Raw genomic sequence first — 6304 nt, 5'->3', positions numbered from 1 at the left:
TCCTGAAGCCAGGTGTGGTGGCACACATGTGAATTCCAACATTTGGGAGGCTGAGACAGGAGGATCGCAGTTCACAGACAGCCTCAATTACTTAGTGAGGCCCTCTGCAACTCAGTGAGACCCTGTTTCAAAATAAAAAAATAAAAAATAGGGCTGGAACTGGGGGTGTGGCTTGGAGGTAGAATGCCCCTGGGTTACATCCCCAGTACAGCAGGAAGGAAGGAAGGAAGGAAGGAAGGAAGGAAGGAAGGAAGGAAGGAAGGAAGGGAGAGAGGGGAAGGAAGGAAGGAAGGAAGGCAGGCAGGTAGGCAGGCTCCTGAAGCCGAGCATGGTGGCTCATGCTTGTAATCCCAGTACTTGGGAGGCTGACACAGGAGGATGACAGGTTTGAGGCCAGCCTCAGCAATTCAGCAAGATGCTCAGCAACTTAGTAAGCCCTATTTCAAAACAGGGCTGGAGGCACACCTTGGAGGTAGAAGGCCCCTGGGTTCTACTGCCCAGCACCACAGACAAATAAAGTACTACACGTGTTATGAGTTTTATCCTTGTGTCCTTTTTATAAGATCATGAGTACTTTCCATCATTTTAACAAATCATTAATAAATATTTATTTACTTACCGTATACAATGCAATCTACTGAAACGGAAGAAGATGCTGTGCTGAGAAAGTGCTTTGAACAAATTAAAAACAAAACTTAAATTCCTGACTTCTCATTTTTGCCTGTTTGTTCTCTTTCCAGGTGACTATTTCTGTAGTTGGACTCATAGCATATTTGTTACCATCTACTATTCACTGCCGTTGCTTATTTCCTTCTTCTTCTTCCTTTTTTTTCTTTTTTTGCAGTACTGGGGATTGAATTTAGGGCATTCTACCTCCAACCTGCACCCCAGCCTGATTTTTTATTCCTTTTATTTATTTATTTATTTATTTTATTTATTTTTATTTATTTATTTATTTTTGGTGGTACTGGGGTTCCTGGAAGCCCTTCTACCTCTGGGCTACACTCCCAGACCTATTTTATATTTTTGAAACAGGGTCTCTTACACCAGCGCGGCTGGCTTCGAACCTGCGCGATCCTCCTGTCTCCGCCTCCCAAGCGCGGAGATTGCAAGCGTGCGCCACCACACCCGGCCTATTCCTTTTATTTTTGATACAGGGTCTCACTAAGTTGCAAAGGGCCCCACTAAGTAGCTGAGGCTGGCCTCCAATCCCTCCATCCTCCTGTCTCAGCCTCCCAAGTACTGGGATCACAAGTATGTGCCACCACACCTGGCTGTATTTACTTGCTTTTTAAATCTGTTGTTTTTCTTATTTCTCTGGTTTTAATTGTGCATTCTATATGATTCCATTTTATCCTTTCAGTACACTAATTATACTTATTTTTTTCTAGTTGTTTCTCTTGAGCTTGTAATATATATTTAAGATCAATCCAGGGATCTTTTAAATAACACTATACTGGCCTCTCAGCACCAGGCTCCAGAGAAGAAAGGGACTCAGAATGGAGCTCAAAACCAGAAAAGAAATATACCAGCCTCCTTATTTTTCATAGTTTAATGTATCAGTTTTTGGAATCAGATGAACTTTCAAATCACAGACATACTATTAACTATGACTTCGGGCAAACACTTAGATTCTAGGAACTTCAGGGTTCTTATCTATAAGTACACACTTCATAAAGTTGCTGTTATGATCCCATATCAAATTGGATCATAAGGGCTTTTCTTATAGCAAATGCTCACTAGTGACTACTATAATACTTTATACAAATACTATAATGCTTAAAGTATTGTTTAAATACTATAATACTTAAAATAGAAGTATTTTGTGATAATGGGTATGTTTTATGTTTGCATTGCTGAATACAAATACTCAGAAGCTACATGTGTGTTTGTTGATCACTTGAAATGTGCCTAAATAACTGAGTGAATTTTAAGTTTTATTTCATCTTCATTAAATTTTAAATAGTGTGCTAGTAGCTACCATAATAGAGCAGCTCTACACAATGTTGTGAAAATCAAATGAAAAAGAAATAGAAGTGTTTTCTGCTGTGATTTATGATATTTCACTTCAAAACGCATCTTTTCTTTTTTCTTTTTTTCCTGTGTGCCACAACAAGATGCATATTTTCTTTTTTTCTTTTTTTATTGGTGCATTGTAGTCATATATCTTAATGGAGTACAAGATGGTAGAGGCATACATGCACACATCACCCAATTAGCCCTTACCCAACCCCCAAGAATGCACTAACAAAAATAAATAAATAAATAAATAAATCAACAAAAGAAAGTATGCATCTTTTCTTTTTTCATTTATTTAATTTTTTACCTCTTCATTTTTCACATATGGAAAAGTACAACCCAATTTTAACATCTTATCTTCTCCAGAAGCATTCCTCAATTGGTCCTAATCTACATGTTTTCCTTTTCTCTGGAACTTTTATTGAACATATGCTCAATATTATATCACTTGATATTTAATATTTCTTTAATCTATGTTGGGTGATAGCTGTACCTTCCCAGGAGCAGAATATCAGGATATGTGTGCTTTTCTTACTGTATATCCTTTTTCCCAAAAGCTCTTGGCTCATTTTTTTTTTATTGGTGCACTGTATTCATACATCATAGTGGGATACAAACTTTTGTAGACATACATGCACACATCGCCCAGTCAGCCCCCACCCGATCCCCACCCCATTCCCTCCCCATCCCTCCCTCCCATGCTTGGCTTAATGGTTGACATCTAGTATTATAGCAATTTATCCAAAATTAAAAATGATAATCTCACATAACAGTTTCATTTGTCTGATACCAAGCTTTTGATGACTTAAAGATAACATTTCAATATTTCTTTTTACTTTCTTTCTTACCAGAGAATATTTTTTTCTATTTTTTTTAGGTGAAACTATCATATATTTATATATTTATTTTTCAGAACAAAAAATCTGTCCTAATATGGAATATGGACTCTAGATACCCACAATGATCTCAAAAAAGAACAAAGCTAGAAGATATATATTTTCTGATTTCAAACCATATAAAGCTACAATAATTGAAACAGTGTAGTACTATTTTAAAGGCAGATATATAACCATTGGAGTTAAGTAAAAGCCTAGAGATAAATTCTTCCCTATATTGTCAACTTATTTTTGACAAGGTTTCCACAAACATTTGGTGGTGTAAATAATATTCTTTTAACTAGATATTGTTGAAAAATAATAATTACATGGAAAATAATAAAATTGGACCCTTACCTAATCCCATATACAAATATTAACTCAAAATAGATAAGACCTAAATATGAATCTTAAGACTATACTTTTAGAAGAAAATCTGGGTCATAAAACCTCACAACATTGAAATTGGCAGTGATTTCTTGGATATGATTTCAATGGCACAGGCAACAGAAGAGTATACAAACTCCCTAAAAAATAAAAAATATTGTATAACCAAAGACAATGTAAACAGAGTTAACAGTTACTAATAGAATGGGATAAAATATTTCCAAATGCTATATCTGAAGGTATATTAATATTCCAACTAGATATCCTAAAAATTAACAACAATAAAGGCAAACAATACCATTTAGAGATAGGTAAAAGACTAACATAAGTAATGAATCTCCACAGATAACCAATCTTAGTTGTCTGTTGGATGGAAAATCTTGTTTCTCTGGTTCTGGTGTGTGTTACCTATTTCTTCTTTGTAGTTAATCTCTTTGAGTATTTTCTCTAGCGCTGGTTTTGAAGACATAAATTCCTTCAGTTTCTGTTTGTCATGGAAGCTTCTTATTTCCCCATCTAATTTGATAGAAAGTTTTGCTGGGTAGGAAATTTTTGGCTGGAAGTTGTTTTCTTTCAGAGTTTGGAATATGTTACTCCAAGCCCTTCTGGCTCTCATGACTTGGTTTGGGAAGTCTGGAGTGATTCTAATTGGTTTGCCTCTGAATGTCACTTGGCCCTTTGTTTTTGTTGCCTTTAAGATTCTCTGCTTGGCTTCCACATTGGTCATTTTGACAATTATGTGGCGTGGGGATTCTCTTCTCCGATCCTGTCTAAAGGGAGTTCTATAAGTTTCCTGGACCTGTGTATCAACCTCTTGCTCTATGTTTGGAAAATTTTCTGCTATTACTTCCTTGAAGAGATTGTTGATCCCTTTGGTTTCACTTTCTTTTCCCTCCTCTATTCCAATTATTCTTAGGTTAGCTCTCTTAAAATGGGCCCATATTTCTTCAATATCAGATTCCTGCTGTCGGATATTTTTTCCTAGATTAGAAACTATGCATTCATTTTTGGAATGATCATCTTCTAAGAGCGAGATTCTGTTCTCCATGTGGTCTAATCGGTTGTTTGTGCTTTGAATTGAGGCCTTTACTTCATTAATTGCATCCTTTATCTCTTTTTGGCTCTCTCTGAGTTCTTTTTGAAGCACCTCTATTATTTCTATAGTTATTTTCCTGATTTGATCTTCTAGAAATCTCTGATTTTCTGTTTTATCGGGTTCTGATGTTGTGGGGTTGTGGGCATTCATTGCTCCAGTGTTATTCCTCTTTCCCATGATTTAGGAAGTTTGTGCCTTCTCTGGGTTCTTCCCTTGGGTCACTATGACTTCACTTAAGGTGTTCTGGATCTCGAGTCAGTAGTATCTCAGACCCCACTACTCCTTTACTGGGTTTTATCACAGAGTCTCCGACCCAGAGAGTCGATAGAGGCTGCTTTAGACTGTGGGGGGTGCCAGGTTGCACGTTCTCCTATGGTGTGATATCTCTGCCACCGCCCCTCCCCCACTGGGTCAAGTCCCAGTGAGTACAGTACTGGGATTTCTCCTCTGTGGCCCGCAATTTGACTCACTGTTCTTGAGTACGCAGATGTAGCTGTACTGGATTCGATGAATTCTCTGCTGCTGCCGCCGGTGGCAATATGGCGCCGCTGCTACGCCCTCGACCGTGAGGCTGGCGTATTTCTTCTTGGTTTTGATTTCCACCCTGAATCCCTGCGGCGTGTGCTGAGCTCAGCCACTGGGAGCTTTAGATTTTACCTGCGGCGAGAAATCCCGCCTGGCTGTTCCGCAGCGGCTCACCTCGGCTTGCTTTAGCCGTCCGGTGAATTTGCCGCTGCCGCCGGCAGTATGGCGCTGCTGCCACGTCCTCGGGCGTGAGGCCGGTTATCTCCTCTGTGGCTCTGAGCTCTGTTCTCAGTCTGCTTTCTCTCTGTAGCCTGGTGATTTTTTTGTTTCTCTGGTGATGGTGTTTTCTGGCTATGAAAGGCGCTGATTTTGTGGTAATGGAGATTGGTTGTTAGCAGGGCTCTTTAGCCCCGCTTTTCTTGGTCGCCATCTTCCTGGAAGTCCTGCCCCAACTCCTCTTGGCTCATTATTAAGAGGATTATAAACACTGTGCTTGTTCTCTTCCAACGGGTACATGAAAATTTATAGCCAGGTGTGGAGGTGCACTGCTATAATCCCAGTACTTGGGAGGCTGAGACAGGAAGCTCACAGATTTGAAGCCAGCTTCAGCAATTTAGTGACACCCTCAGCAACCTAGTAAGAACTTATTTCCATATAAAAAATAAAATAGGGCTGGGAGTGTAGCTCAGATGTAGAATACCCAGTGCTAAGCAACACACACACACACACACACACACACACACACACACTTAATCCCTGGAGTGATGATATGTGGGAGCCATAGAGGTGAAGCCCTCATGAATGGTTAGAGCCTTTCACTAATAAGAGGGCAGACCTGTCTTGCTTTCTTTCCACCAAGTGATGATACAACAAGAAGTTGTCTGTTTACAATTGGAAGAGTGTCCTCACCAGACCCTGACCATGCCGGCGCCATGATCTAGGGCTTTCCACTTCCAGAATCTGGAAAGACAGGTTCTGATTTTCTCTAAGCTACCTAGTCTATGGTACTTTGTTAGGACAGGCTAAACTGACTAGGGCACACTGAATAAGCCTAACCTGAGCGATGACCTGCCCTTTGTGTCTCTAGATCTCTTGCTTTCTAATCCCTACCACCATTTCCCAGAAGTTGGATAAAAAGAATAGAGAAGTACTCAATCAAATATCTAATAAACACCACCCCCACATTTGTGTTACTTTTATCTTCTCTGCTCCTACACAATGAATACAAGCTCTGTTCAGGAGCACGTCGCTTTTCACATTTTATATAGTGAACGCTGAGCAGTACTGAGTGCAGAATACTTGTGGCGGGCAGCAAGGGTTGATGGGGCATGATCACTGGAGGAGTTCTGTTCAGGGAGGGAGGAAGTGACTTGTGCAAATGACCAACACAAGGAAAGACAGA

This window comes from Muscardinus avellanarius, assembly GCF_963383645.1.
Source record: "Muscardinus avellanarius genome assembly, chromosome: 2".
NCBI lineage: Eukaryota > Metazoa > Chordata > Mammalia > Rodentia > Gliridae > Muscardinus > Muscardinus avellanarius.
The sequence above is the reverse complement of the archived record's forward strand: the minus strand, read 5'-3'. Positions refer to the sequence as shown.